The 22,937-nt window shown below is 42.4% G+C and overlaps 1 protein-coding gene across 26 annotated transcripts in view; it reads right to left on the bottom strand.

The window, feature by feature from the left end:
* Positions 1-22,937, bottom strand: part of LOC111842609 (protein tyrosine phosphatase receptor type D) — a 363,307-nt gene that overhangs the window by 219,870 nt on the left and 120,500 nt on the right. For all 26 annotated transcript variants that reach the window (XM_072697609.1, XM_072697611.1, XM_072697613.1 and 23 more), the window contains exon 6: positions 7,827-7,871. The gene's annotated coding sequence lies outside the window, so the exon portion shown is untranslated. The remainder of the gene's footprint in view (positions 1-7,826; positions 7,872-22,937) is intronic.

The raw sequence follows: 22,937 nt of genomic DNA, 5'->3' as shown, positions 1-22,937 counted from the left end.
AGGGCTGTGAAGTTAACTTTCAGACATCTCCCTCCCATAGCTTGTACTGCCATCCGTGTGGGATACAAACGCACATCAACCTGGAACTCGATTATTATTTGATCCCATTATCTTGTGTTACATATCTAATCGTTACATAATGTAATTGATAGTATAATTAAAGGGCAACACTTTACATTAACTGCACCTTCATAATGCCTTTATATTGCATTCATAAAACCTTCAGTGCACCTTCATAATGTATTCATTAAGTATTCATAAAACATTCATAAACATCATGTATGTATACTTTAACATCCTAACATCTCTTAACAGCTGTAATATATGTTAATAACAAACATTATAATTGTATAATCATGTAATGTTTGTTATTAATGTATATTAGAGCTGTTAAGGGATGTTAGGATGGTAAGGTACTTGCATGCTGCTTATGAATGTATAGTGCACTATGAAGGTGCACTGAATGTTCTAGGAATATATAATGAATGCATTCTGAAGGTGCACTTAATGTAAAGTATTACCAATTAAAGGTTAGGGTGTGTACACTAAGTGTGTCCATGAAATTCATAGGGGTAAGGAGCGTGCACTGATTACAGTACGTTGCTGCACCCACCACACGACAATCTCCATCAGGGATGAGAACCTGAGCGCAGCCATGTGGCAGGTGATACCTCAGCACCACACTAGTCTGAATGGACCTGTGTTTTTTTCCAGTAGCTGGAATGCCAATCCTGCCACCAATCCCTAAGTTTTCCCCTGTGTAATGTAATATTGTAATAATGTAATATTTTTTGAGGTTTAGGAAACATTTTTAAAAAGCCCCTTTTTGCTGTATTTACAATACTCAAGGTGCCCAATCTTCACCCTATTTTGTAAGCACGTCAATATCAGATAAAAAAAAAAACGTCTTCTCTCTCAGCTTTGACAACTCTAGCCCCTGCACTGGTCAGTCAGCCATGAAATTAGCTCTGGTTGACGAGCAGTGAATCACCTGGGCGTGGCTGCGAGACACCTGGCCAGGAGAGAAGGACAAGGCCTGAGGTAGGAGATGAAAGCTTCTGCAGGCCCCACATAGCGCAAGTCACACGAAGTTCATCTTCACAACGCTTTCTGATGAGGCAAACTGAGATGTACTGCAGCCAAACACGGCCGTGGGAGAGCTGCAGTCCTCATTCTGCATCTCGTTCACCGCTGACAGCCCCAAATCCGCTCCAGCTTCAAAATGCAGCTTTGTCTAGCTATTAGCGTATTCCGCTAACAGAACTGCAGACTTCGGACTTCTCTTTGTTTATCTATTAGCATATTCCACTAACAGAACTGTAAACCTAATTTGCGTCTGGTTCACCACTGACAGCCACAAATCCTCTCCGTCTTGAAAATGCAGCTGTGTTTTCTCTCCGTTTAGCTATTAGTGCATTCCGCTCACCCCAAATCCATAATACTCAGACCCTGGGTACGAGGAGGGAGAGATTCACTCGCAAGCCTCCTTGACTGACATTTACATAAACAACGCACTGCCGCCCGCACTGGCGTCTGACGAATCGCCGTGTCCGCCGCCGCCGACGCACCATGAATAACTGCCGTAAAACAGCGTCGCTGCGATCGCCAAATCCACCTAGAATTATGCAGATCTAGAAAGCTAGCTATATAATGTCATATCATTTTATTAGACTGGGGAGAAAGAACGGCGGACAAGCCTGCTGGCGATGAGTGCTGAAGTACAGCTAAGCACGTGTAAACCCTTTTTTATAGGATAAGCATGAGAAAACAGACAAGAAAGACACTGATGTAAACATATGTAAGTGCACTTGCACACACTGCGGTAAATACCGTCTTATACGTTGTTATTTGCTGATGTCCAAAAGCAAATGCTAGCAGTCACGTTTGTTAACCAGAGATTTCCTGCTTCTGCAGGGAGGTCTCAGTGGGGAATGTGTGACTTAGCGACTTAGCGGTTTAGCGACAGACGTTACATAGGATCAGTGCCCATAACAGAACCATAGCCTAGCCAAGTACCACAGGATTCAGTCAAGGGGAAGATTGTGTGCGTTTGTGAGTATTTATACATATGTCAGAGTGTATATCTGTAAAACAGACACGATGAAGGCACTTATGTCCTCACCCAATGAGGTGACCATCTCCCCGATTCACCAAGAGCCTTCAACAGACATGTAGTCCAAAACGAGATTTTAATTAGCAGCAATTATGGGGAGTGATGAAATACAGGTGACAGCCATTAATCAGAAGCGCTCCATCGTTAAATGACAAAGTTCTCGGCCAGCTGTTCCTGCAGTGTGGTACTGTACGCTACACTGCGGCTACCTTTCTTAAGTCTGACAGCAAGCTGTTCCAGGAGAAGACACAAAAGCAGAAGAACCGCAAAACAGCGGAGAATGAAAAAGCAGGTTTGTTCACCCTGCCGTCTTCATTTTGCTTTTTAATGCCCAAGCATTGGCAAAAACATTACGTAGTGCTAAATCTGGCAGTGAATCTTCAGTGTGCACCTACTCTATATCACACTGAGAAGCTTATTCTATCTAAAGAGAGGTTTTCTTTGTTCTTAGTTAGACTGCATACCAGCTATTTTCCATCTTCGGTCTTGTGCTATCAGGACTGACTGTCTTTAATGACAGCCCCGAGGAATCCTAAGCTCACTATATTTTGGATGCAACTGTCTGTGTAAAAGACAGATTAAGTATTCTATTTACCAGTCTGCATATCCTGATTTAACTTTTTTTTTTAAAAAGCAGAACTGTTGCCATAGCAATTCAAAGTTCTCTTTCCAAAGTGGTGGCACAATATGAGAATAATAATTTATACATCCAGCTACCAAAATATATCCTGCATCCCCTTTTCATATGAAGGAATGGCATCGCAAGGCATTCTGTGAACTTCCGGCTGTGTCTGCATGCAGTTTTTATGAGCAGTAGAGAAAACGCCACCCAGTGATGTCACCGGGTCTGAACAGTTCCCAAATAGCTATGAACTAGGTCCACAATTACAGGGGACGTGCTGGTGGGCTCATTTAACTATAAGCTGATGTTTTATTTAACTGCACATACTTATACTAAGTTCTTTCAACAGCCATGCCAGGCAAGGCTTCCTCTTACACGGAGAATGGAGGAAGTAATCTCAGGATACGTAGTTTCACTAAAGATGTGGGACAAGTGTTCAAACTATCAACCTAAATGGCTTTTACGTAAAACTGTCTGTCGTTAATTACAGAGTCTCTTATAGATTAATCTCTAGTAGATGTGCAAAAGACATTCAACAACTCATCAAATACATACGTGCTTAACTTCAGGTACATTTGGGGGGGCTGCCTTTTGGATGGGTGGGTTCTGAATTCCCCTTTTATGGAGGGGACCCCCCCCCCCCCCCCAGTTAAGCACCTGTCCCTCGAAATCCCTCAGCTGTGGACATGAGGCAACCAAATTTACTTCTTCTCAACAACCTTTAAACTTGTTACTGAGTACCATGCAGACAAAGAACTACTAGAAACACTATTACCACTCGTTACTGGTAAGCTCACTGGAAGCTCAACCTAGCAACACTTGCACCCAAACTTTTTCTTTTTTACTGCGAGGAGCCGGCTGTGAACCAGATTACCGCCATTCTCTAAAAGAAAGTCAGGATGTTTACCGGTCTGACACCAGCCAACAAAGCCAAAGGATGCCTCTATGGCGTCAAAAGCAGAAACTGACAGTGTTTTTCACACTCAGGAGCTGCCAATATCGCTATAAGAGAGAGGGGGTAAAAGCACTTTGATACTTCCCAGTGCCCCTTGTTCATTACGGCTGAGGAAAGCAGGCACCTGCAGTCTGCGTGCAACGCACGAGCGAGGCCGTACTTCCGCATGATTCCGCATAATTCAAGAACCCCCATCCAATTCACCCCCCAATCCTCATCTCCCAATAGGATTTTTTTTTCCACGCTTTAATCAAGAATTATTCATCTAGGGGAACCTGAGACGCTGTAATTACCGAAACCTTGAGGAAGTTTGAGCTGAAAGTCCCCATCCTGAAGAGAGGTCCCCCGCAGGCCACGATCGCATGGAAGGAGAATAACCGAATGAGTCAGCTTCTAGCAGACGCTTACAAACTAGCTAAGGAGTTTGGCACAGGATGAACCCAGAGCAAAGACATTAAACAAACAACTAAATCACTTAACGTCTCTGAGTTTCTACTAACTGCCAGACCAAACTTTCTCCAGAGAATTCTTCCGCGTTTCTCCCTGACATACAAAAACAATGGCCGCTAATAAATATTAGCGACATTAGCATATTTACCATTTTATAAACATTCGTAATCCCATAAGGCGGCTCTGCAAAAGGTTTTTACAGGACTTGGAGAGTAAAGTGTAACATGCATATTTTACTTGGCGAGTGTCGGCGTATTACTGTACAACTCCCAGGTTTTATAATTAATGGATTCCATGAAGAACCCAATGTCGTCATTTGCAATAGGGGAAGAAACAATTAATGGAGACCATATACAAGTGTCAACAAAGCATTGTTTTATATATATATATATGTACACACACACACACACACACACACACACACACACACATATATATATATATATATATATATATATATATACAGTATATATGCATGAATATAAATACAATAAAAAGAAACAAAACCTAAACTGTAAGGTGTAAAAAGGAAACTGCAGCAGATTACAAGTGCAACAGATGCAGCGAAGCAGCTTTTCTGTGGTTTATGAGGCTTCCGAACCTAATTATAATTTTCCTGTCATGATTTTAATTGAGTTACTTATCATGTAAGGAGTTCCACTTGTGCTGGTAAGGCTGGACTTAAATGAAAGAGAAATACTGAGTCCGTCTGACAGTAATGCTCTGGGTAATATATACTGCGCCCTTCCGGATGGCTTACATTACCATGCATATGGTATAAGAGTCAGGCGGCCTGTATATCTTAACGTACATCCTTGACTGTCACGCAGCGTAGGTGAAGTTCAAATACGTTAAAACACAAATCACAGCGATCCCATGAATGGTTATCGCAGTATTACAATAATTCAAATTAATAAGTCATAACAAAAAATGAACGGTGGCATAAAACATAAATTCTATATGAATCATTCCACAGAGGCTCACAGACATATATATGGTTTATATAAAAAAATGTCCATGGAAAATCCACTTGACCACAGATATCTTTATATATTATACAGTACTTAAAATTCTTAACGAATACCACTTGTGTGCGTGCAGGTTTGCGTGCATGTTTATGTTTATGGCTAAAACATATTGTCATTCACATGTGTGTGTGTGTGTGTGTGTGTGTAGTCCAGGTATACCTCACCAAATGTCCCCACAACGTGATGAGTACTCTTTTTTTTTTTACCTTATGGGGACCACTTTCCTGGCCCCCATATGGGAAAACTTTATTTTATAAAAAATCCGTGACTGCAATGAAAAAACTAAAAATGCAAAAACTCTTGTATTTAGTTTGGTTACTTATGGTTATGGTTAGGGCTGGGTAGGGGTTATGGTTGTCATTGTTAGCATTAGCATTTCCCCCCCAAAAAAAGATGCAATTACATGACTGTGTGTGTGTGTGAGAGAGAGTTTATAAATACACATACATATACATAAACAAGAAGTCAGATTTTCTCAGAAACACTCTTGTTTTATGAATTTTTTAATATAACTTTCCACATGCCAGACTGTCCCCGGCAGCCAGCCATGCAGACTGTGTTTATGCATGTCTGCCGTAATGGCAGCCTTGGGGATGGTCTTCTGCTGTCTGAGGTCACCCCTTTTTGAAGCTTCCTCCAATTTCCACCTGGTAAAGCTTTTACAAATAGCACGCTCCAGGCTCCGATACAGACCGAACGATAACATTACAGCAGTGAGATGTGCCTTCGCCACCTCCAATCAGATTGTGTAACCCTGATGAACTGTTCCTTATTCGCCCTAATTCATCACTCACAGACGCCCCACGGGGCGAGACCTGCCCTGGAGAGCCTAACCTTACACCCAAGTCACAAATAAAACATGATATACCTGCAACAGATGACTTATCTGTTCTAGAGAGATGCTGAATTTTCCTAGTTATGCCAAATTACACATTCGCACAACACAGGTAAATGCAACATTTCAGAACACCGATTTCAGAAGTACAAAAACACAGCAGAACTTATGGGTACAGTGTCATTCCACATGGGGCTGTCTGTATGACAAAAGTAACAGTAATGATAAGAATGCATAATGATAATGAAAACAGTCTGGTATTTAAAATATCCAAATGGCTTTTTCAAAGCAGTTTTGTGAGGAGTCACATTTTCCCCTCTAATGAAGAGCTCCTTCGTTGCTTTATGGGACTTCAGTCCTGCTTTAGAAGCCTGATACGAACTGTCCTAGCAGTGCACTGCACACCTGCACTTAATGCTTCCTAATGTCTTAGGCATTAGAAAGTCACTTCCCCCTTTACCTGGCTGCTTTCTGTTCCCAGTGTCTCCTGCTTCATCTTTTTCTTGGTTACTGCTGTCTTAGATATTTTGAACCTGGAAGCAACTGGCTGCTCAGTGTAGCCTTCTGCCAGCAGAACCAGGATTAAGCCAGGATTTAAAATACAGATTTGTTTAAAAATATAGAGCGGTCTGTAAATTTTTTCCATGGCTGTATATATTGCAGTAAATAATCACATTCAGACAGCAAGAGCCTCTGAAATAGTGTCCAAACCCGAGCTATAGTGCGTGCATGTGTGCATGCATGCATGCGCCTGTCTGTATTAGCCCTTGGCCTTTCCAATACCCACACGCAGACAGACAGAGAGAGGCAGAGAGACAAAGACAGAGAGACAGGCAGAGAGACAGACAGACAGACGCATACACAGACAGTGAGACAGACAGACAGATAAAGACAGACAGACAGACACACACACACACAGACAGTGAGACAGACAGACAGACGCATACACAGACAGTGAGACAGACAGACAGACGCATACACAGACAGTGAGACAGACAGACAGACGCATACACAGACAATGAGACAGAGACAGATAAAGACAGACAGACAGACACACACACACACAGACAGTGAGACAGACAGACAGACAGACGCATACACAGACAGTGAGACAGACAGACAGACGCATACACAGACAATGAGACAGAGACAGATAAAGACAGACAGACACACACACACACAGACAGTCAGACAGACAGACAGACAGACGCATACACAGACAGTGAGACAGACAGACAGACGCATACACAGACAATGAGACAGAGACAGATAAAGACAGGTAGACAGACAGACACACACACACAGGCAAACAGAGAGATAGGCAGAGAGACAGACAGGCAGAAAGACAGATGCACACGCAGACAGACAGCAAGACAGACAGAGATAGACAGGCCAACAGACACACACATAGAGAGACAGACAGGCAGGCTGACAGAGAGACAGGCAAACAAACAGACAAACACACATGTTTGTCTTCATATCTTTGTGGGGACCATTCATTCATTTCTAAGGGGAAATCCCCACTATAACCCTAACCCTGACCTTAACCTTCACCCAGCCCTAACCGTACCCATACAGTACATAAACAAACAAAATTTTAGTTTTTACTTTTTTGATTGCATTCACAGATCTTTGTGAGGACCTGAAAAACGGTCCCCACCACGTCAAAATAACAGGTATTTATTACACTGTGGGAGACATCTGGTCCCCACAATGTAATATAAACATAATACACACGCACACCACCTCAAAGCACTGCTGCTGCTCACAAACAGTCAGTTTTCCTTCTAAATCCAAATGAGCCCATGAAACGAAGTTCTCACCTTCCTCCAATGCTCATCCTGCTGTAGTCGTCTCAGGGGAGAGAACTGGAAAAAAAAATACACAAAAAAGAGCCAAACTTTAATAAATACGGTGACACACGAATTTCCCTCTTCATGCATATATATTTACACAGTTCGTGTCTAGCTAACACATTTTATAAACATTTTTATAAGCTAGAAAGGAAGGCTGTTAGAATGACAGCATTGTCACCAGCTCCGCCCATCTAATCCGTACCCCTCGCACACTCACCAACATCTACAGTATCTAGAACTACTGGATGGATTGACTGAAAAAGTGAGAGCTAATAAATATGTTTTTACCTGAATGCTGAGTCCTAGCTGTGGTATATAACTCAGAAACTACACCTATTCATTTCTTGCACATCCCACTTATATGTCAATTTGCAGAATCTTTCCCCACCAATTAGGTGGTTACCACCGCTGGTTAGCCTAGGTCAGTGTTTCCCAACCCAGTCCTCGAGGAACCCCGGACAGTCCATGTTTTTGCTCCCTCCCAGCTCCCAGCCAATCAGGAACACCGAATATACGGCATAGATGCGCTGGCAGCTGAAGGGAAGCAAAAACGTGGACTGTCCGGGGTTCCCCCGAGGACTGGGTTGGGAAACACTGCCTTAGATAGCTATTTTTTTAATTGAAATATTGTATATTCTTTTTTTTAGATGTCACCCAGCCATAATCCAGAGCTCTGGAGGGACCACAGCCAAAGTGCCCATGCCAATTGGCACACAAGCATCATAACTGGACCTCGGAGCAATGGACAAAAGTTGACCAGGTTCAGTGAATCCGGGGGACATGTCAAGCATCTGCATTTGCCTTTGGACCAACAAGTCCAATCGATAGCTACTATCCCCATAAGCAGCAGGGCCGGACGCACCATGTGGCGAGACACAGCGCTCCCATAACCACCATTAAAATTATTGGCAATTTGTACCATAGTAGCCCATCGGCTGGTTTATAACAGACAGTCTTGCATTGACAATTCTTGGCCACTCAGTACCCTTCTCCATTCTGGTCATAATGTAGTATACCGCAAGATAGTCAACATTATTCACTTTATGTGGGGGTTTTCATAATGCTTCGCCTCACCAAGGGGTGTGTGTGTGGGTGGGTGGGTGTGTATGTTTGTGGGTCAAATACACATTGCATTGTGGGGACCAAAACCTGTTATTTTGACATTGTGGGTATCATTTTTTGGGCCCCACAAGAGGAAGTGCAATTACAAAACTAAAAATGCCAAAAGACTTGTATTTTGTTTGGTTACTTATGATTAAGGTTAGGGCTGGGTAGAGGTTAAGGATGTCATTGTTGGGATTAGAGTTTCCCCATAGAAATGAATGGATGGTCCCCACAAAGATGTGAGTACAAACCTGTGTGTGTGTGTGTGTGTGTGTATCTGTGTGCGTGTGTGCGTGTGCGTGTACGCGTGTACGTGTGTATTTCAAAATACTGGTGCCTATAAGCATATACCAGAAATATTAATAAATCTAAAATTAAAAAACTGTGTAATTACAATCTCTTTAAAGCAAAAAGACAAATATGAGTTCATGCTGAATAAAAATGAGCGTTTACAGCACCATGGTAACTTTTCTCGGGCTATTTCCGCTAATTCCATTAGCAGATGCTGTTTTGCCCCTTACGAGCCTGTAGACTAATATTTTTGTAAATGATTAGGTGCTTATTGAACCAGCAGAGAGAAATATGCTTTGGGCTGTTACTACAAAATTAGTCAGCGATAAACATTCAGTTAAATTGGCTGCAGTGTAATTTTATTCACACAGGGAACAGATTCACAGCACGTGAAACTTGGACTCACTAGAACAAACCAATAGACACTTATTAAATGCATTTCCCTAAATAAAGAGCACCTTTTAGGATTGCTGTAATCAATTGATTATAGTATGAATAACTTTATAGCGTACTTAAACACAGATAACACAGGGTCCAGCCACTATAAATGTCTGCCAGAGTTATATATCATATATAGTGCATTTATATAATTTATAGTGAGGTGAAGAAAAGTTTTAATCTAAATAGTGAATAATTTAAAACAACAAAATAATTATAAGGCGTTGGTCTTTTTTTGCCTAAAATTAACCAAAAAAAAAAAAAAACAAGCTTCACTCTGCAAAGCTGTTGGAATTGATTGGTCCTGAATTTTAAGCAGTTAAAAAAATTTGAGTTACTCTAAAAGAATTCAAATTCATTAAATAATCCAGGTATATACTATACTCATCTAAACAGACAAGTCACAAATATACAATATTCATCAATTGTATTTCTGCCTTGCAATTATAATTAGATTTGCTGCTTCCAGCTAGTTTAGGTGTCCCCTTGAGAATTTTAAACATGTACAAGTTCCAGAATGCTCGCTCCACAGTTTTCTCGTATTTTTCCCGGCGAGAGCGTGGGAAATGCGCTCGTGCCCTGGCAGGACGTCAGGCCGGAATGCTCCAGAGACCCCTCAGAATCAGCACCTGGCTGAGAAGCTGCATTATTCAGAGGAGTGCACTCTCCAAATTGAAAAATTTATCATGATGTAGAACTTTCTCTGTAATTATGTGGGTCATTCACAGAGGGATTACTGGAAGGACAATGGCAGAGGAAAAGACAACAGGAAGGCCAGCTACGCTTGCTCACAAATGCATAAAAGGACAAAAACAACGTCCAGCTTTTACAGACTCATAACACCTTCACATTCTAAGCTCATCTTCAGCTCAGGGTTCTATTTTAATTTATTTGGGAAAATTGTCATTTATATTCAGTGATCACCGTCTAAGATGTTATCATCTGAGGTCACATAATTCAATCAAAAAATATAGTAATACAAAGCAAATAAATGATTTTTTTTTCCAACGAAAGAATGAATTTACATAATAACTAACTGGGAATTCCTTTCACATGCAGCCATAGTTCATTTCATAGCTTCGAAGCTCAGGAGACAATCAGACATATTTAGTCGTTCTCGTTTTGGACTAAAGCAATTACGGATGCAGAGTGTTCACCGTGCTCTGTCAAGAGGAAAATGAAGCAAGGCCTTTATCAGCACAAGGAGAAGACGAGCAACTCTGCTACCCACTGCCCGCTGACCACAGTTTACCTCCAAGTCCATTAGCTCTCTACAATTTGTGTATTTAGCCTGGCATGGCGTGATAACTATAGATAAATTTAAGAAGACCTGCTTGCTATTCATGCAGGAGAATTTTTATCGAAAAATTCGAGAGGAAGGTTATGCGAAAGGCCAGCAAAACACACAAAAAATAAACACATTGTTTAATAAACAATGTAGAAAGAATACTACTATTAGTTTTTCTGTCTTCCAAGGATTTATCCAGGAAAGGTTTGCCAGCAGATGTGAAGCCCATCCCAGGAAACATCAAGTGCGAGACTGTGCACATCCTGAACAGTCCACCACCTGCCAAACACACTACAGGCATTACAGACACTGATATTCCCAGCCATGCCTTTGGGCTGCAGGGGGAACATACAGTATCTGAAGGAAACCCATAGTTGAGAAGGTACAAGCTCCGTACGCAAAGGGCTGGGGTAGAATTCGACCCCCATCCCTGGACATAAGACAGTGATAGTCGCTTCACCACCATGCTGACCGTCAAAACAAAGCTTTCTGTCAGTGCATGAACTTACCCAGTAATACCAAGCGTGGAACTATAAGAGGTATGTGAGAGATCAAGGCCGACTTATACCGAGTGCAACCACTTCTACCCGCGGTGTCACTGAAATAGTTCTGTCTTCTCTCCCGATCACGTCCCCCTCCCTCCGATCCTCCCCCGGACTCGGTTAGACCTGGGGACGTTTATCTAGTGGTGCCCGTCTCCGCTATCAGCACTGCTCACTCCTGGGTCCAGCTGCCATTCCAGGTATTGCCTTTGAAGCGACCAAGGGGGAGGTAACAGGCCGGGAAGACCACTGGCAACGCAGGCCTGCCACCGCTCACCTGTGCCCAGAGAACATGCTCTCTTCCCATGCCAACAGAGACGGCACGTGATGAGATGGGGATGGATCACCAGTCCCTTCTCCGCCATCTCGCAGGAGTCTCTGACTGCCGAGTGTTATGTCAGCAATGCATGACGCAAATATCTCCAGCGCATACAGCTATCAGAATCTGGTGATGAATATTACTCAAATGGGACGAATGGAATGATAAATGTTAAGATCTGCTTTTAAGATTGTTTTTAACAAGGGTTTGAACGACAAACATTTTAAGGTCTGTAAAGCAGGCAGCAGCTGATAGATGTGACTGGAATCGAGGCCCTAAACACCAATCTATTATGGCAACTGAGTTAATGTAATGTAGCAGCAAAATACCTGAAGAGAGACCTCACGTACGAGAGACCTACATCCGATGCCGGCGACGAAGGCAGCGGTAATGATTATGATAAGAGTTAGACCAGAGCTACAGTCACAACAAGACCACGTCTCCTAATAGACTATTTTGTGTACCATTTTACTGGTTCAGTCGCGTGTGTGAGCACGTCACGTACACGTCACGTACATGTCACGTACAGACCACGACATACAGAAACTTCACACTTTGGTCTCCGGCCCTCTCTGCGGTATATGCTGTCCTCAAAGGACGCGCCGCACTATAGGTGAAAGTGTGGCACGCTGGCTTTCGGTGTCCTGAGGGGAAGTGGGACTCACTGCCTTCAATTTATTTCACATTATCTGCTGCAGATGATTCATGTAACCCAAGGTTCTATTTACCACTATATTCATAGTTTAGCTAAAGCTAATGTAAAGCGACATTCTCCACCAGAGATTCTATTATGTACTTAATGTGCCTTACGCTTGTTGTCATACCAACGGTGTATAAAGCAATGTGACAGCGATGAATTCAATGTATCAATCTATAATATAATATAATACACAATTTATTATTCCTGGATCACAGATACACAGTGTTGTATAAGTAAAGGCTTAGTAATAAACATATAAAAATATTTTTTGCTGGCTTTTTCAGTATAATGCATTTTTAATTATTACTGACCTCCATTATATACCGGTCAATCGGCCGTTATCAGTGATGTTTTGTTGTTAATTTTTGGGTGCACTTGAGATTCTATTCTTGAGATCGCGAGGACAGCACCAGGAGGGGGGAGAAGCAGAGTGCATTTGCGCTGCTTTACAGATAAAGAAGGACAAAGGCTGGGGTGAGCGGGAGACAGCAGACAGCCGGCGAGTGGGGAAAATGGCGTTTGGCTGGAGGCACCATGTGACACGAGCCCAAATATTCAGGACCGAGTTCCTCGGGGGTAAAAGCGTTTATCTACAAAAATGTTTCACACTTTGCTGCAGATGTAAACACAAACTCAATCTGTTTTTCCCTACCACTTTGCCAAATAAAAAATGCCTAAAAGTGAAATTCTGCTTGATTGCTCACCATGGTAGTAACATAATGGGAAATAAATAAATCAATAAATAAATAACCCGCAGAGAACATTAGCTGGGGACATGCTAGCATTTACTGGACAAAATAACCATACCACATTGCTATGGCGCCACCTGCTGGCAAACAGCACTCACTGTGTTTTCTTTTTTTTTTAATAAAATAAAAATTATTTTCCATACACTGTATATGCAAAATAATAAATTATTTGTTAAATAATTAATGACCAAGTTTATCTGTCACATTGGCAATATAAAGCCCTTTCGAGCTGGAACATGAGTGTGTAACATTAAGTAGTTAAAAAATTTACTGCACAGTCTAAATACAAAAACAACCATTTTGTAAACCGGCTACATGCAAATCATTTCACATTCAGAATGAATTCCTATTAATTTAACTGTTTCTGTGGTAATGTAAACGCACACTGCAAGTGCGTAACCAGAATTACTGCTTAACAATGATGTGAACTCATTTCGCAAAATGGAACAGCACTTCAAAGGCACAGTGCTTATCTTTAGACACTGTGAGTGACGCTTCGATAATAAATGATGAATCTCAGGTATGGGGACTGTAACATTAGAAGTGTTAAGAGGACGAATGCCGTTAAGGCTGAGCGCTGAGAAACAGCACCATCTGGTGGTCATATAGTAATTGACACGAAAAGCAACAAGACATATTGAGTATTATTTTACAACAGAAAAAAAGGAATATTTTTAAAATTACTCTATAATCATTAATATATATATATATATATATATATATATATATATATATATATATATATATATATATCCCACTGTATTTTGTCTCCCAGACCAAAAGAATCAATGATACCTGTACGAACAACCTTGTTTCCTCAAGACTACCCAACAGCCCCTTTATTAGCATATGAATGGCGACATACTTATTCAGGTAACCATGCCCCGGGTACATTCCCATCCATCTTCCAGCCACTTATCCTGCTCAGAGTTGCAGGAGGGTCTGGAGACTGTCCCAGGCAGCACAGGGATCGAGGCTGGCATGCAAACACAAAGACTCACACGCCAACGAATGGTTTAGAGATGCAAATGAAAACTACATGCTAACGTGCTAACTCAACATACGCACTGAAGGTGGCAGCTACATGCTAACGTGCTAACTCAACATACGCACTGAAGGTGGCAGCTACATGCTAACGTGCTAACTCAACATACGCACTGAAGGTGGCAGCTACATGCTAACGTGCTAACTCAACATACGCACTGAAGGTGGCAGCTACATGCTAACGTGCTAACTCAACATACGCACTGAAGGTGGGATTCAAAGCCTCACCACTACAGGCGACAGCGCTACCCACCGAGCCAACATGCATCCACGGGGACACGCAGGTCCAACATAACGCATCGGTGAATCTCTATAATGATTTTTGTACTCTCCTCTTAACATAAATTATGTTAATTTACTTATCAGCTACACGGAAGACCCTTTTAATTTTGACACCAGTCTGATCAGCTAGCAGAGCATCACATGTAGACAGGCTCTATGTAAAGAGCCTGTTGAGAAACACAGTTATAAATAGTCTACATCTCAGAAAACGCAGAAACAGCTTCAACAAGAGCCTTCAATGTAATGCAGTTCTGGGGAATCAAACACTGGAAATGTTATTTCTAAAGTGGGTGTTTGTGCATGGAAAATGCTAAAGGATGGAAATGAGTCATCTGAGCTTTATATACATATTAGTTACATAGAGATCAACTAAATGATGGAAAACTTATTATTATAAGCAACCATAATGGCCAACAGCACATTATTATTGTTGTTGTTATGATTATGGTTACTATTACTACTACAGATGCAATATAACATGCCGCACATATTTGTCCCCTTTGATCTGATGGCTTTTCTTTGCCCTTTTGGAGAAAGTGTTTATTAAACCGAGCCCAGTGAGAGTGAACACTAAGCTGTCCCACAGATACTGGGAGATTCCACTCCCAGTAGCCTCGCGCTAATGAGAATTCATTCTGCTGCCCCGCGGTTCTCTTTCATAAAAAATGTATCAGCCTTAAATGCTGGCACCGCCGTGGCCTCGAGACAAGCTTATGCATTTAATTAAGTTCATAAAATTATATTTCGATCCAAAACTAAAAGTTGCCTTGCAGCATGCCATTTATTTGCTAATTTGTCTGGCTTATTTACTTATAGTTCAAAGCATTTTAAAATGCTTGGAAGGAAAGAAAGCAGAGACATCTGTTAATCGCAGAGAACACCTTGGAAATACCAAATACCCTCGTGGTGCAAACGGAAGCAAGCAGGCAGGCTTCAGGTCCAAAACGCAGGCCTCAGCTCGGCCCAGACAGCGCGGCTCTGTCTTAATCCCGCACTCACCTCCGAATTTACTTGCTTATTGACTTGCCGGAGAAAGAAGATCGAATTTGGCTGTAGCGGAGCAAACGCAAGCTCTCAGTGCTTTTTTGCACTTGCTGTCGTTTTCCAACACATACAACTGACGTCAGTAACAGTGTGCACAAATTCCACCGCGAGCACGAAAGTCTAACATGCCGTTTATTCAGTGTACATTACAGTAAACAGCCAAACCACAGCAAAATGACACCTGAAACAATGCTATTTATTATTAGACATAACCAAGTTAAGTACACTTTTTTGTAGCTAATAAATACTGATTTTTGATTGCAGATCATAAACAAAAACCGATTTAGAGCGTTGTTGCATGTTTGTGGAAACATTCAGAGAGCTATTTAAAGCCATATAGTTTATATTAAACCCCTTTTTTCACTATTCGTCATGGCCCCTCCCACAATGTTGTCTCACCGTCATCAGGCTGTCAGTTTTTGTACGTTTCCGGTAGCCCTCTGCTCCCGGGACAGCAGACGCTTTCTAAATGCTGCTCCCATAATGCCCTGCTGACAAACGCCTGCCATCTCAGCCTCCCCTCCATATGGGGGGGTTAAATCGAGCATGAAGAGCCGCAGTGGGGTCGTTCAGAGACGCGGCTGTCTGTCTGCCCCCATTCCACCAACAGGGTCTTCAGAAAGCTGAGGTGCTTGCTGATGCAGAATGGACCATCAGAGGAGGAAATGGAGATGAATGATCCACACGGTCCCTTGGACCAGGGCAGGCATCGTGCCTCTGATATGCTCACTGTCATACTTACATCGGTGTCCTTATACCCATCTAATTCAAGCTTATTATTTCTCATGAGGCTGCTGGCCGGTCCACATCTGAAATGTGAGTTTGCCTCATCATGCCACACAAATCTCCCCCAAGCCGGACTCCAGGCTGTAAGCCTAACTAACACAAGTTATGGAAACCCGTCGATCTAGTTCAAGAACTAGAAAGTATGTTTATTCAGTAGGTCAGACTCTTCATTCAGTGCATTAATTGTGGCACAAATCTAACCGAATTAGATAAAAGCACAGAAGATGAAATTCTGAAGCAGAGAGAACCAGTGTGAATCTGCACAGGGACGCCTTAATTTGGTTAGCGAATCACGTTCCGTTCCCTCTGGAGATAACCGCAGACCATGACGAATGCATGAAACAAAGGCCCAAGTCTGAGAAAGGAGCCTGACTTCTGTGTCTTTGTTTAAGCTTTACCTGTTATGTGCATTTCTCTGTTCCTGTTATGCATGCAGCAGCAATGCCTGCCAGCAGCAGTCAGTGGCGACCTGCCCAATATTTCCAGTGGCTGGTGATGGATGGGGATTTGAAAAGCCCATTAGCTCTTACTGTTCGTGTCATTTATAAATGACGGCCCAGTGCCGGGTCACCTGCTAACACTGGAATCATATTCATCATTATGCTCACAGTTACCTGACAGTTGACGTTTCTTCCCTTTTTTTTGTTCCTAACTGTTTGTTGAGATGTCAGTCCAACCCTAGACTTGCTTCTGGGTATGTATCAAAGAGGCCTGATAGCCCTTTACACACCAAACGTGTGCATATATTATATGAAAGTACATATACTGTACTGTGCAAAAGTCTTAGGCAGTCAAAGAATGGTTAGGTCTATTTATCTGGGTAGCAAGTGCATTATTTCTTAGAAAACAAAGACTACTTCGCATCGGAACAATAACAATAAAAATTAACAAGAAATTCTGCTTCACTGTTCTTCAAAGAGTTATGGATATTTTGTTGGATAGCTAGACAAACACAGCTTGGGTCCCCAAAACCTGTTTGTTAAATTTCACCACCAGCTCACTTAATTAACTTAATTAGTTACATAATGTGATGAAGTACCGATTGGATGGTTACTGCAAAAGGTGACTAAAATTAGAGGGGTGTTGAAATCGGGAACACACTTTGAGAGACATAATATCATTTATCGATAGTTTTAGCATATAAACAGTCTTTATACTGTACTGTATATATAGCATATAATATCATTGCTGTCCAATGAAAAATACATACACTATATGGACAAACGTATTGGGACACCTGGCCATTACACCCACAGGAACCTTCATGACATCCCATAGGCCTCAGTATGGAGATGGTCCCCCCCTATGCTGCTATAACAGCTGCCACTCTTCTGGGAAGGCTTTCCATAAGATTTTGGACAGTGTCTGTGGGAATTTTTGCTCATTCATCAAGAAGAGCATTTGTGAGGTCAGGCAGTGATGTTGGATGCGAAGACCAGGCTCACGGTCGCCGTTCTAATTCATCCCAAAGGTGTTTGGTGGGGTTGAGGTCAGGGCACAGTCATGCTGGAACAGAAAAGGGCCTTTCTCAAAACTGTTCCCACAAAGTTCGGAGCATAAAATTGTCCAAAATGTCTTGGTTTGCTGAAGCATTGAGCTCAATTCACTCAAACTAAGGAGCCTGGCCCGACCCCTGAAAAACACCCCCATACCATTATCCCTCCTCCACCAAACTTTACAGTTGGCACAGTGCAGTCATGCAGGTAATGTTCTCTTGACATCCACCAAACTCAGACTCATCCATCAGTTTGCCAGGCAGAGAAGCATGATTTGTTACTCCACAGAACCTGTTTCCAGTGCTCCAGAGCCTAGTGGCAGTGTGCTTTACACCACTCCATCTGACGCTTGTCATTATCTTGGTGATGTGAGGCTTGCATGCAGCTGCTCGGCCATGAAAGTGCATTCCATGAAGCTCCCAGAGCACAGTTTTTTGCTGGGGTTAATGCCAGAGGAAGTCTGGAACCCCTCAGTTACTGAGTCAACAGAGCGCTGGTGACTTTTATACACTATACACCTTAGCACTCTGCTCTGTTACTTTACATGGTCTGCATCTTCGTGGCGAACTTTCTGTTGTTCCTAAATGCTTCCACTTTGCAATAGCACCACGTACAGTTGACCGTGGGATATCGAGCAGGGAAGAAATTTCACAAACTTCATATTTATTGCAAAGGTGGCATCCCTTGACAGTACCACACTTAAAGGCACTGAGCTCTTCAGAACGACCCATTCTCTCTCAAATGTTTGTAAACCTGACTGCATGGCTAGATGCTTGATTTTATACAGTATGGTAATGGGTCTGAATGAAAAACCTGAATTCAGTGATTAAAAGGTGTGTCCCAATACTTTTGTCCATATAGTGTATCTCCAAAAATTCTCTGAAACAACTTTATAAAACAAACCTAAAACAACACAACACACCCTTAGCACCACAAATAGAACAATATCTTTACACAGCTGTCAGTGAATGGATGTTTTAGACTTATGTAGATTGGTATCAGTGAGGCAAACATATCAGTGGTAAGATACAAACAATTTCACTTTATATTCTCAATTAACAATGATATTAGTCAGCTATCTAGCTATATAAATTAAGTTATTAAAATTTGATAAAGTAATACACGCAAATGACCATCATGAACACAAATGCAAACCATAGAACAAACAGTAAATCCTAGTTAAACAGATGACTTCATAAAACATCTCATTGGTCAATTAGATGCCGAACGATAGACCAAGGATTGGGGATTGTTGTCTTGTCTATGAAACTGTTCTGATTTCTAGAAGCTCTTTAACATTTCTATTACAAATTTCCTACTACCTAGAAGTTCCATAAATAGAACAAAAATGGCAAAGTGTAAGTTATTGACCAAATACAGGCTCAGAATAATCAAAGATGCCTCGCTACCCTGAGTATTAATTAGCAGTCTTTTAATTGCCCTTGTGTTAACTTCCTCAACAGTCTCATGCATAAACAGAGGTAATATTGCAGGTGCCCTAGGAATTAATGAAGAGGGTTTTTTTTTCCTGTTGTTGACAGGGGAACAAAAAAAGACACAAGACAATAAGCTACATTCACTATGTGTCTGAGTCGGAGGCCAGTCAGACCCACATCTTTCATCAGCTATAATGCTGCAACCTACCTTAACACACGTAAATAAATAAGTGAGACACCACGCTTTCTTCAGATCTGTAAATCGCTTAATAATCAGCATTCTGGCTTATAACCTTCACAGTATCTGTTACCTAAAGGCTTCTGGGACAACAGCAGGGCTTTGCAGTGTTCGTGTAACTGAGCGCATTATACTGATATTCTGGCGGAAATGAAAAAGAGTGATGAGCATCACAGCAAAGCTCACAATCCAACTGCCAGGGGCTTGTGGGAGTTTTACTTACATAAAAAATGTTCTGAGGGCAGAAGGAAAAATGACTGATTCAGAGAGATAATCAATTAGATTGTAGAGAAGGTGGGTCCAAGCAACTAGAGGAGGTAGGACCAAGACATCTGATAGGTTGGTCCCACCTCCTCTACTCCTCTCATTGGTTATCTCTCTGAGCCAATCATCTTTCCTTCTGCCCTCAGAACATTTTTGTGTAAGTAAAACTCCCATGAGCCCCCCCAGGTTTCTGTGGGCCAAACAAAACACAGACACACGCCTCCAGGTTTCAGAGCGAGGTCAGGGCATTTGGGAGTGTCACTTACGTGACTTTATTCAGCGAGGCGTGAGGGAAGGCCAGCGACCCGCACGTAGGTCAGGGGAAGACAGCACTGTACCAGAGCGTCTCCTCCTTCACGGTCCGCATGGCAATCTCACGCTACTCTGCTACTTTCCGATCACTGATGTCTTAAACGTCCACTTAAAAAGTGGCTCGCTTAAAAGACACTTTACAGAGGAGTGCGGCCGCCCTTCACCCCCGCACGGCTCGGACACTAATGGGAGCAGAGCACCTCCTTGCCAAGTGGAGCTCCGTGCTTCTCCACACCTCCCTGACTCTGAGGAAACCGAAAGCTGTGAAGGACAATTTTAATATATGCAAGTAACCAAGGCATTTAGCAGAGCCTGTGGCCTTGGTGCAGCACTCAGCTCTCTGACAGAAATGGCCCCCTGTAACAGACTAAAAGCATTATGGGAAATCTGCGTTCTCCGTCTCCATATGTTAGGCCTAATGCCAAAAATCCAGGTGTCATTCCTGACTGGTTTTAAGTTTCATAAGCAAACAAATGCTGTTTTTAAGAGTACATTTTTTTTCCAACTTGGGACAATTTCAAAAATTACTTTCTCTTCTTTACATAACTTTCTTTTCTGGACAGGAACTCGTTCATGTTTTTATTTTATCTCATTAAGATAAATGCAATTCTCTGTACATTGGGGTCAGTCAGTCAATTCAGGTCCAGAGAGTAAAAGTCCAGACTGGGATTTTGTTTCAACCAACCAGTTGAGTACTCAGTGACCGTGACTCTTTATGCTCAACTGGTTTGATACCATGCTGTGATTTTATGATCTATGTAAAGCACTTTGTTGAAATGCTATATAAATAAAGTTGACTTGACGACTTAAACCTGTTACCATCTTCCTTCTAAAAGTTAGGAACCATGAGGAAGCTGGGGATTACTGGGCAATAATGAAGATCCTCTACCAAAGAAACAAGTAACTACCAAAGCAACATACAACTTAAGCTGTTTTCACACATAAACTCCAGATATTGCCCAGATAATCAGGTCTGGATAATCATGCATGGGGCACACAACCAGAGATTTTCTGTGTCAGAAGCGTTCACACATACTAGAAATATTGCAGTGGGTTTAGATGAGGGGTGGCACTTGGGCAGAGCCTGCAGGAGGCAGGGCGTGATGCAAAAAGTACGCTCCGGAAATCACAGTGTTTTGTTTACAGCACATCGATGGTGTTTACTCATCGTCTGTGCTGTAGTTTGGAATACACCGTAGTGATGTAGTCAGTTTGTAATCTGGTTGTGCCTTGCCATTCCTTCAATCTATCGGACATTTCAGCTTCAGCCCGTACTGACAGAATTTTTTGCCTTTTTTTTCTTCTGCTTTCACGCCAGTTGCATGGTAGACTCGTGATAATCATACCCACTCGCCCACAGAGGATTCTCCAGAAAAGATCTTGCTCCAATGTCACATGGGGGTCAGTCGGAAATGATCCGGACTTTATACTAGGGAGCTAGCAGAGTAAAGTCCATTAAATGTCCGCTACGACTGTTTTGTTCACATATACAGCCCCTTTGGGTAATGCATAGAAAAGTTAAAGGTGGCAGTTATTGACAGAAAGGGGATTTAGAAAGCAGGGGACAGACGGTCCAGGGAGTAACAGGGGGTTAAGGGTCTTGTTCAAGGGCTCAACTGCGAAGCCATTCCACTAACCTGGGATTTGAACTGGCAACCTTCTGATCACAAGCACAGCGTCCCAACCGGCTGAGCCACACATGTATTTAGATAAATCAAATGTTTGGACGCACCTACTCATAGAAAGGTATATTTCTACTATTCTCTACATTTTAGAATAATTATAACCACATCAAAACTATAAAATAACACATACGGAATATACACTGACCAACAAAGTATTAAACAAAAAAATCCATGGGTTGGGACTCAGAAGGTTGCAAGTTCAAATCCCCAGGTCAGCAAAGTGATCCCACCAATGGGCCTTTGGGCAAGGCCTTTAAACTCCAGTGGCTGCAGTGACTTTCTCCTCTATGCCAGTTCCATGAGGTGGCCTCATGCTTTTCCAGCTGTCCTGAAGGAGGTCCCACATATGCTGATCGTTTATCGGCTGCTTTTCCTTCACTCTCTGGTCAAACTCCTCCAAATCCACTTCCACTGTGTTTAGGTCAGGAGGCCAGGTGATGTGACTCTATCACTCTCCTTTCTAAGGGGCTTGCTGTCTCCAAAAAGTTGACTGGTACTGTATATTTTGCTTGCTAATTTTGTGACACACATATAAACAATAAGGAATCTCCCAGTGGGGCTAATGGCAGCCATGTCTACTCTACAGCACCACAAAGCCCTCCTCAGTAGTGCTTCACTTGTCTGTTTGCAGAGTGATTCCTGTTACTACGTTTGGTCTCTACTGTAGGTCGACACTTTCATCCAAGCTACCATTCATGCTTCACAGCTGGAGGCTTTCACTGGAGTGAGTGGGCTGTGTGAACTTCCTCTGGGATGTGATCATCCCACCACTCAATCCCGCCTTCCAAGGCAACGTTACATATTCAGATCGGTCACTTTGCTCAAGAGCTCTACAACTAAGTGTCCCCTGAAAGCTGGACGGGCAAGATCTGTGTTTCCGGCCAAGGTCTTTAACTACCACAACACCTGCAGTTTCCGTGGAGACCAGCCATAATGAATAAATTACCAACACAACTGGCTGTCACATACCATCCATTCCACCAATTTTCCCGCAAACGAGCATCCAGACCAAGGTCACGGTCGGCCTGGAGTCCATCCTAAAAAGCACAGACCCAGCACT

This window comes from Paramormyrops kingsleyae, chromosome 12 (genome assembly GCF_048594095.1).
Source record: "Paramormyrops kingsleyae isolate MSU_618 chromosome 12, PKINGS_0.4, whole genome shotgun sequence".
Classification (NCBI taxonomy): Eukaryota; Metazoa; Chordata; class Actinopteri; order Osteoglossiformes; family Mormyridae; genus Paramormyrops; species Paramormyrops kingsleyae.
The sequence above is the reverse complement of the archived record's forward strand: the minus strand, read 5'-3'. Positions and strand labels throughout refer to the sequence as shown.